Raw genomic sequence first — 11,127 nt, forward strand, 5'->3', positions numbered from 1 at the left:
CCTTATCATATGGATGCTAGCGACACTATCATATACGTGAGCCAAAAGGCGCAAACGGTCCCGGGCAAAGGTAAGGCGACACCCGTGGGGATACCGTGCGTGAGGCCGCAAAGTGATATGAGGTGTTACCGGCTAGATCGATGTGACATCGAGTCGGGGTCCTGACAGCGTTGGCATCAGAGCCGGACTGCCTGTAGGTTCTCCAAGCCAAACTGGTCGATGTTGAGTCTAGAAATTCTTTAGTTATATGTAGGGGAATTGTTTGTGGGTTGGAACGTAAGGCTCTTTTTACTCCTTTATCTTATGACATTCTGATCTGAGTTAGTCCATTCTTCCACCGGGGGTTAAGGAATTAGGATCTATTCTCTCTATCAGGATCACGTGTTACTAATCAGTAGTACCTTATAAGTTTGATGGATACAAGCCTAGTTCAGTTCTACTACCACATTATGTTGCTAGGATGGTCTCAGAACTTTGATATGATGATGTTGAGTGTGTATGTAATCCTTTGTCAAATGTCTCAAAATCCTTCTTGAGCATTTACAGCTGTTATGCTGCCGAAATTTTGCTAGCAATTCTAATGCCCTTGCATTATGATTGTGCTTTCAGATGGCCACTCGCGACCTCAATCAAGTGGTTTGCCTGACTCGATGCCTAGATGTACCCGGCCATACTGCCAAGTTGGTCAGGGTAATGACTGAGGCTGGATACCGCTGGTATCCTGAGTACACGGTCGAAGAGCAATTTCGGGACTTCAATCAAAGCCAGTATCTCTGCACTGTCAGGATATTTCCATCTTATCCTGGATCCACCGAGCCCCTTCACTGCTCCTATGGACTCGGGGTTACTATTGAGATGGCTGTGCAGGACGCCGCCTACTCTATGATGACCATTATGCGAGTCAGGTCTGGTCTATTTCGGGACTCTGATTTCCGGTATATGCCAGGATCACTTCCGGGAGCACAAGGGTATCTCCAGGCTATCTATGCTGACCCCACTCAGGAGGATTCACGGACTCGCACCACTGCTGAGATGCTCGAGGATAAGGACCGTGAAAATCGGGCCTTGAGGTTAGAGCTCTTCAATACCCGTGCTGACCACTGGGCCACTTTGACTCGGTTCGCACCGGCGGTGCAAGCTGGATATTCAGATATGCGCGATCTCTATCCTGTGAGATCTGCTCTGCCAAACGTGATGGTTTGGCGTGATGTAGGAGGCATCACCCCACCTCGCGGTCCCCGCAGGCCACCGTCTGTTGGTCCAAGACCTCATCCTAGCCCCTATGGTCCACAAGCTCCGCGAGATCGTCTGTTTCCGGATGATCATGTTGAGCTTCCAGGCTATGGAGGTGACTTCTACGAGGACTACTACGGATCGGTCTGAGTTAGTGGTAGTATCACTAGTTTGCACTAGCTGTGTCGTCTATCGTCCCGCGTGACTCGTGGGATATGACCTAGTTTGTACTCTTCCCGGAGGTGTAGAAAAATAATGTATAGGAGCTTGGGATGCCTCCGATGAGATGTAATCCTCTTTTCACCGTAATAGTACTTTGTTTGGTCTTGTACTAAACCCTGTATGGTGTGTATGACGATGGAATAAAGAAGCAGTTTCTGTATCTACCATGTCATACGGATGATCATCTTGCATTTCGAGTTATTCCTTACATTTTTATCCTATGTCGGAATTTTATCATCCTGACTAAATCATTGTCTTGTTTACCTAGGATGGTCAACACGCGCGCTAACCCTGCTTCTCAAGAGCAGGCCGAAGGCAGTGAAGGCAGGAATGAAAATCTGCCTCATCCTCCTTCCCTAGCCGAGGTTATGATGGAAGCTGAGAGAAACAAGCGGGAGACCAACCGTTTGTTGGAGCGTATTGAACAGAACACGACACACCATCAGAGGACTAACGTGGTGTCACTCAGTGATTTTATCAAATTACATCCACCCATGTTCCACCACTCCGTCGAGCCTCTCGACGCTGATGACTGGCTTCGCAGTATCGCTCACAAACTGCGTTCCGCGCTGGTAGCGGAGGCTGACAAGGTCACCTTTGCTGCATATCATCTTGAAGGCCCCGCCAGTCTATGGTGGGAGAATTATGGAGCTATGCGCCCGGCGGGCCATGTCACTACTTGGGCTGAATTCAGCGAGGCTTTCCGTGAACATCACATTCCGGAGGGTCTCATGGACCGTAAACGTGAAGAATTTTGCAGTTTCACCCAAGGCCGACTTTTTGTGGATGCTTACAGCAGGGAGTTTGGTAATCTCGCACGATATGCAACTGAGGAAGTGTCTACTGATGCCAAGAAGCAAGCAAGGTTTCGTAAGGGCCTTAGTCCTGAGCTTCGCCGCGACCTCCGTCTGCATGAGTGCACATCCTTCCAGAAACTTGTCAACAAAGCCATCAGTGCTGAAACTGGTCAGACTGACTATGACGCAACACGCAAGCATGGCCGTGACATGGGTTCCTCATCCGGTGCTGGTCCTCAGAAGCGCCGCGTGTGGGTACCCAACACCGCCCTGCCACCCAGGTTCACACCGAGGCCATCCTTCCAGGCGCCTCGCCCCGTTCAACAGTCTGCACCGGCCAAGCCCTATGGGGGTCCAACCAACAATGCTCCTCCACGTACCAGTTCCGTGACTTGTTTCAAGTGTGGGGAATCTGGCCACTATATGCGTGAGTGTCCCCAGACCAACCCCAACCAGTCTGCTAAAGCTGTTGGCCATGGCAAGCCGACAGGAAAAGTATTCCACGCCAAGCCGATCACCGCTTCACGTGGCCATGTCAACTGTATCTCTGCCGAAGAAGCTCAAGAGGATCCCAACGTCGTTCTCGGTACGCTTCTTGTTAATTGCCACCCGGCATCTGTTCTTTTCGATACAGGAGCCTCTCATTCTTTTATATCCGAAAATTATGCTCGTTTGCATAACGTTGCATTCTGTGACATGCCATCCACTATGGAAATTTCTACTCCTGGTTCTAGATGGCAGACCTCTAGAGTAAGTTATGGAAATGAAATCCAAGTCGACAGACTTGTTTTCCTTGCATCGTTGATAGCCCTTAAATCTTCAGATATTAATATCATTCTGGGTATGGACTGGATGTCAGCTCATCAAGCCAAAATTGATTGCTTCTCTAGGACTGTTCAACTCACCCATCCTTCGGGGAAGATAGTCAATGTCCTAACCCGAATAGCCAAGCGACAATTATATTCTCTTAACGCCAGCCCTTTGCCAGATCTTGAGGACGTTCCGGTAGTCCGTGACTTCCCGGATGTCTTCCCAGAGGAATTGCCAGGTGTTCCGCCTGACAGGGATGTTGAGTTCGTAATAGACCTCATCCCCGGAACCGTCCCGATTGCTAGAAGACCCTATAAGATGGCACCCCTAGAACTAGCCGAGCTTAAGAAACAACTCGATGAGTCCTTGAAAAAGGGTTTCATCCGACCTAGTTCATCTCCGTGGGCTTGCCCCGTTCTCTTCGTCAAGAAGAAGGATGGTACGGACCGGATGGTTGTAGATTACCGACCTGTCAATTTGGTCACAATCAAGAACAAATATCCGCTTCCCAGGATCAACGACCTGTACGATCAGCTCGCTGGATCCTCAGTCTTCTCCAAGATGGATTTGAGGTTGGGCTACCATCAAATCAAAATCAGAAACGGGGACATTCCTAAAACGGCCTTTGTTACTCGTTATGGCCAATACGAGTACACCGTCATGTCCTTCGGTTTAACCAACGCTCCAGCCACCTTTTCTCGGTTAATGAACTCAATCTTCATGGAGTATTTGGATAAATTCGTCGTAGTTTATCTTGATGATATACTCATCTACTCCAAGAACGAGGAAGAACATGCCGAACATCTAAGGCTAGTGTTGAAGAAACTTCGAGAGCATCGCCTTTATGCCAAATTTTCTAAATGTGAATTCTGGTTGTCAGAAGTGACCTATCTGGGTCATGTAATATCTGGTAAAGGTATTGCTGTTAACCCTGAGCGAGTTCAAGCCGTCCTTAATTGGACTCCACCTGAATCGGTCAAGCAAGTTCGGAGTTTTCTGGGCTTAGCGAGCTATTGTCGTCGCTTTGTCGAGAACTTCTCCAAAGTTGCCAAACCCCTAACCGAACTCCTCAAGAAAGATAAGAAGTTCGAATGGACTCCACAATGTGAGCACAGCTTTCAGGAACTGAAAAGACGCCTGACCTCTGCTCCCGTACTGGTACCGCCAGACTTCTCCAAGGACTTTGTTATCTACTGCGACGCCTCGCGACAAGGACTAGGTTGCATTCTCATGCAAGATCGACACGTAATTGCTTATGCTTCACGGCAATTGCACCCACATGAGGAGAATTATCCTACTCATGATCTAGAGCTTGCAGCTGTAGTCTATGCACTTAAAACCTGGCGACATTACCTCCTCGGTAATCGTTGCGAAATATTCACTGATCACCAAAGTCTGAAGTACATTTTCACCCAACCGGATCTGAATCTCAGGCAAAGACGTTGGGTTGAATTGATCACAGATTTCGACTTAGGAATAACTTACACCCCAGGAAAAGCCAACGTCATGGCTGATGCGCTAAGTCGTAAATCTTATTGTAACAATCTGATGTTACAACAAAGTCAACCGCTTCTCCATGAGGAATTTCGGAAGCTTAACCTTCACATTGTTCCTCAAGGTTTTCTTTCCACCTTGGTGGCGAAACCTACTCTTACGGATCAAATCATTGCTGCCCAGAAGCGAGATAAGGGAATAGCTAAGATCAAGGAGAACATTGCTAGCGGAGGTGCTAGTTGTTTCTCCACAAATGATCATGGTGTTGTGTACTTTGAGAGCCGTCTAGTGGTTCCCAAGAACCAGCATCTACGGCAGTTGATCCTTAAGGAGGCTCATGAATCTCCTCTCACTATTCATCCCGGTAGTACTAAGATGTATCAGGACCTACGCCAGAGGTTCTGGTGGACTAGGATGAAGAGAGAAATTGCTCAGTATATTGCTAATTGCGACGTCTGTCGTCGTGTAAAAGCAGAGCACCAACGGCCTGCTGGCACCCTTCAACCCCTAGCTATTCCTGAATGGAAATGGGATAAAATTGGTATGGATTTCATTACCGGGTTTCCCAGGACCAAGAGAGGGAATAATGCTATTTTCGTCGTGGTCGATCGTCTTTCCAAAGTAGCCCATTTCTTACCTGTTCGTGAGAGTATAACCGCTAGTCAGCTGGCAGACTTATACATCTCCCGAATAGTGTCCCTCCATGGTGTTCCTTTGGAAATCAACTCGGATCGAGGAAGTCTTTTCACCTCTCGATTTTGGGAAAGTTTCCAAAATGCTATGGGAACCCGTCTCTCCTTCAGCACCGCTTTCCACCCTCAGTCGAGTGGTCAAGTGGAACGCGTCAACCAGATTCTAGAAGACATGCTTCGAGCCTCTGTTATCTCATTCGGAATGGACTGGGAGAAGTGCCTTCCATTTGCCGAATTCGCTTACAACAACAGCTATCAATCTAGCTTGGGTAAAGCCCCTTTTGAAGTTCTCTATGGACGACGGTGTCGAACACCCCTTAACTGGTCAGAGACCGGGGAAAGACAATTCTTTGGCCCGGATATGATTCAGGAAGGAGAAGAACAAGTTCGTATCGTTCGTGAAAAGTTGAAAACAGCCCAATCTCGTCAAAAGAGTCAATATGACCGAAAACATAAGGCTATGACTTTCGAGGTTGACGAGAAGGCTTATCTTCGGGTCACCCCTCTGAAGGGAACCCATCGTTTCGGTATCAAAGGCAAATTGGCTCCTCGTTACATTGGACCTTTTCGCATTCTTGCCAAACGAGGAGAAGTTGCCTACCAATTGGAACTACCTCCGCACCTCTCCAGAGTTCACGATGTCTTCCACATTTCTCAACTCAGGCGTTGCTTCTCGGATCCTATCCGTGAAGTGGACCACGAAACGCTTGATCTCCAAGATAATCTTACCTATCGAGAGTACCCCATTCGTATCCTCGATCAAGGCGAACGTACCACGCGACGTCATAATATCAAGTTTCTCAAGGTTCAATGGTCGCACCATTCTGAAGACGAAGCAACCTGGGAAAGGGAGGATCGTCTTCGACTTGAATATCCCGCCTTCTTCCCGGAGGAACCCAAATCTTGGGACGAGATTCTTTTGAGTGGGGGTGAGTTGTCACACCCTAGCTAGTTATGCATTAGAGTGTTGCATCATGTTTACTCATTCATCAGAAACTTGAAATGGGGATGACAGAACCCCCAGTCCCCTCTGAAACCAACTAGGGTTTACTAAAATAATTTTTCAATGAACCTGAAATGCCCTTCTAAAATGTCCATCATTTTTGCCTTGGTTCAGAACCTCTGCCAAAAGTGGTGCACATTTTCCTAGGCCATCCTAGGGTTTTGAATTAAATCATAACTATTTGAATTTGGGCATTTAAAATTATATAAAATATTTAAATGCTCAAATATCTCCAAACTAAAATGTTTCATGTTGGAAATAATCCAACTATGGACCAGGAGTAGTTTGGTGATTTTTGGAGTTGCCTAGGTATTTTATTTAATTCAACAAAGTCGCAGTTATATTAAATAAAAACAGAAAATAAAGAAAGGGGAAGACTTACCTGTGCGGCCCAGCCCAGCCGGCCCAGCACTGTGCTGGCCCGTGCCAGCCAGCTGCTTCCCCTCGCCAGAGCAGGCAGGGAGGTGAGCATGGCGCGCCCGAGCTCGCCACGCACCACCCAGCCTCTCTGCATCGCCGCCACGTCGCCGTTCCCCTCTTCGGACTCCGACCACCGTCGCCGTCAAATTCGTCGTCTCCGACGCGTCCCCGAGCCCGCTTCGACGCCCACTGCAACCGCGGTGAGCTACGCCACCGTTTCCCCCTTCTCCCCTGCTCTCTCCCGACCCCTAGGCCCTAGCCCCACCGCGGCCGAAAGCTTCACGCCGCCGGCGATGTCGCCGTCGTGGCCACGATCGCCGTAGCGCCCAACCGAGCACGCCATCGTGCTCCACATCTCACTAGGAGCACGTAGCACGCTCCAACACCCCCCCTAACACCCTGCAACACCGTTCCCGTGCACGACCGAACCCCGGCCGCCGCAGCCGAGCTCGCCGCCGTCGACTCCGGCCACCCCGACCCCAACGGACTCCGCCAAGAGCCTCGGGTCGTCCTCAGCTTCACTCCGGTGGCCTCCGCGGTTCATTTGGTGGCCGAAACGACCAAAACCACTATCGCCGCCGCACTGATGGTCGCCGCCGGCCAGAACTCCGGCGAGCTGACATGGCCTAGTTAATTAGCCACTAAACCACCACCTACTGACGCTAACAAGTGGGCCCCAGGGCTTAGTCAAAGCTAACCAGCCCGGGTCAACACGGGATTAGCCCCTGTGTCACTGACGTGTGGACCCCACACGTCAGGTTTGACCCGAGCCAGCCCTGTTGACCTGCTGATCTCACTGTGACGTCAGGCTGACGCAGTAAATGATATTTCTGGATTTAAATTAAATCAGGAAATTCCAGAATATTAATTAAACTTCAAAAATTCATAACTTTTATTCTGTAACTCCAAATTGGACAAATTATATATGAAAAATGATCAGAAAAATCCAATCTATCCATCTGTACTATTTTCATGCATGATCCAACAAGTTAAATGGATGTTTTAATCAGAACAAGGAAAAGCACTTTAAAAGGCCATATTTGAAATTGAAATTTGAATCTTTGATTCAAATTTGTTCAAACCCTTCTGGCTTTAGTTGCATTAGCCCAACACACTCATATTGCCATGTTTCATGCATGCATCATATTGTTGCACATTGTTTGGTGATGCCTGTGTATCGTTATCCTTTACGACAGGATCTGTCCCCGAGGAGTACCGTGACTACCCTAACGAAGAACCGTATCCGTGCATCGAACCATCAGGCAAGCAACCAACCATTTGATCATATCGATACAATCCCATGTTCTCGCTCCTGCTCTCTTTTACTGCATTAAGACAACGCGTTTCAAACTGCTGTGTGCTACGGTAGTTGAACCCATTTCCTCTGCATGACCTGTCATTGCCACAGTAACTAGATGAAACCCACTAGCATGTGTAGGAGTTGGTTGAGCCATATGTATGTGTTGTTCCTACCTTGCTATGCCTGCTATGCTTAGAGTCGTGTCAGGTCTGGTTCATCTGGGTGATGGCTAGAGTGAAATGATTATGTCGGTAATGAGAGTGGTGTGGTGAACACGATTTGGTAAAGGTATCGATGAGAGGCCATGTAGGAGTACATGGTGGGTTGTTTCATTGAAGCCGACCTTAAGCACTGAGATCTGTATGTGTGATTTAAGATACAGCTACTACCATGCATTGGGCCCTGAAATATGACCCCGCTCGACTTCTTATTCACCCTAGCTCTCTGTCCAGGAGTTGCAAGTAGTTTCTGGTGTTTGTAGCCTACTGGAGGCCGTGGACAGCGCTGACCGTAGGGGTGGGCTGTGATGCGGTAGGTACGTGGCCGGGTGTACCGAATACCCGTTAGGTATCTCGGGAACCCTGTTCACATCGTTCGGGGCCGTATGGGAAACCTCGGCCGGACTACCTGCGGATGGAACCTGAACAGGCGATAAACCTGGACTGGAGGCTTAAGTGTTTAGGTAGGTCGTGGTCTACACCCACGTCGGCTTTCGCTTGAAGTCTGCCGAGCACATGTCGTGTGCAGACGCTAAGTGGTGGAAACATGTATGAAGAAGTACACCCCTGCAGGGTTATCATAATCTATTCGAATAGCCGCGTCCGCGGTAAAGGACTACTTGGTTTCCTATACAGTTCATAGACAAGTAAATGGGAACTACTAAAAGCCTCAAGATAAGTGTGAGTGCCGAGGATGGCTCTTCCGTAGGAAGACGGAGGTGGATCCTCGGTAGTGTATTGAAGTGGTGAGTAGTGGACTCGTGTGCGCAAAACCATTTCAAGTTGGGGTATCGTAGGATAGTCTAGCCAAGAGTCAAAGCTGGCTTGCTGCAATAACTCCACCAACCCTTCTTGATAATATGCATGTATATAGGATCTGATGTAAGTCTTGCTGAGTACCTTTGTACTCATGTTGCTATAATCTACATTTTACAGAAGACGCTGCAACCCCTTCTGATGGGTTCTATGTAGACGTTGACATCAACGAGTAGGCTAAAGACCCAGGTGGTGACCCTGAGCTTGTGAAGGACCTTGTAGTATAGCTAGGCTTTCCAAGCCTCTTTTATTTTACTAGTTGTCTGTACTCAGACAAGTTACTTCCGCTGCTGGTTTGTATGACTGTATGACTTGTATGTTGGGTCGTGAGACCCGTACCTTTGTGTATGTTATGTATGGCTCCCTGAGCCTTAAATAAAGTACTTGTGTCGTAGAGTCATGTTGTGATGCTTCGTTGTATTTGCACATATCGAGCATATTGTGTGTATGATTGAAATGCTTGGTATGTGTGGGATCTGACTATCTAGTTGTTTATCTTTAGTAGCCTCTCTTACCGGGAAATGTCTCCTAGTGTTACCGCTGAGCCATGGTAGCTTGCTACTGCTCTGGAACACTTAGGCTGGCCGGCATGTGTCCTTCTTCGTTCCTGTGTCTGTCCCTTCAGGGAAATGTCACGCTTTGAGTACCGGAGTCCTGTTAGCCCGCTACAGCCCGGTTTACTGGAGTCCTGCTAGCCCAGTGCTACAGCCCGGACCCATTTGCTGATGACCGACACGTTCGAAGCTGGGTCATGGATGCCTGTCCCTGTAAGTCTGTGCCACTTTGGGTTTATGACTAGTCATGTCAGCCCGGGCTCCTTATCATATGGATGCTAGCGACACTATCATATACGTGAGCCAAAAGGCGCAAACGGTCCCGGGCAAAGGTAAGGCGACACCCGTGGGGATACCGTGCGTGAGGCCGCAAAGTGATATGAGGTGTTACCGGCTAGATCGATGTGACATCGAGTCGGGGTCCTGACACTAGAGGAAGGCATTGGGAAGTAATAAGTAGATGATGGGTTGCTAGAGTGACAGAAGCTTAAACCCTAGTTTATGCGTTGCTTCGTAAGGGGCTGATTTGGATCCATATGTTTAATGTTGTGGTTAGGTTTACCTTAATACTTCTTTTGTAGTTGCGGATGCTTGCAATAGGGGTTAATCATAAGTGGGATGCTTTTCCAAGTAAGGGCAGTACCCAAGCACCGGTCCACCCACATATCAAATTATCAAAGTACCGAACGCGAATCATATGAGCGTGATGAAAACTAGCTTGACGATAATTCCCGTGTGTCCTCGGGGAGATTTTTTCTCATTATAAGAAATTGTCTAGGCTTATCCTTTGCTATAAAAGGATTGGGCCACCTTGCTGCACTTTATTTACTTTCATTGCTTGTTACTCATTACAATTTATCTTATCACAAAACTATCTATTACCTACAATTTTGGTGCTTGCAGAGAAAACCTTACTGAAACCCGGTTATCATTTCCTTCTGCTCCTCGTTGGGTTCGACACTCTTACTTATCGAAAGGACTACGATAGATCCCCTACACGTGTGGGTCATCAAGACTCTTTTCTGGCGCCGTTGCCGGGGAGTGTAGCGCTTTTGGTGAGTGGAACTTGGTAAGGAAACATTTATATAGTGTGCTGAAATTTTCTGTTACTTGTCACTATGGAAACTAATCCCTTGAGGGGCTTGTTCGGGGTATCTTCACCCCGACCAGAATAGCAAAGAGTTGCTCCTCAACCTACTGAACTTTTTGAAAATATTTACTTTGAGATCCCTTCGGGTATGATAGAGAAACTGCTAGCTAATCCATTTGTAGGAGATGGAACATTACATCCCGATTTACACCTTATCTTTGTGGATGAAGTTTGTGGATTATTTAAGCTTGCAGGTATTCCTGATGATGTTGTCAAAAGGAAGGTCTTCCCTTTATCTTTGAAGGGAGATGCATTGAGATGGTATAGGCTATGTGATCATACGAGATCTTGGAATTATAAACGATTGAAGTTGGAATTTCACCAGAAGTTCTATCCTATGCATCTTGTTCATCGTGATCATAATTACATATATAATTTCTGGCCTCGCGAAAGAGAAAGCATCGTTCAAGCTTGGGGA

The sequence above is a fragment of the Triticum dicoccoides genome, chromosome 1B (genome assembly GCF_002162155.2).
Source record: "Triticum dicoccoides isolate Atlit2015 ecotype Zavitan chromosome 1B, WEW_v2.0, whole genome shotgun sequence".
Classification (NCBI taxonomy): domain Eukaryota; kingdom Viridiplantae; phylum Streptophyta; class Magnoliopsida; order Poales; family Poaceae; genus Triticum; species Triticum dicoccoides.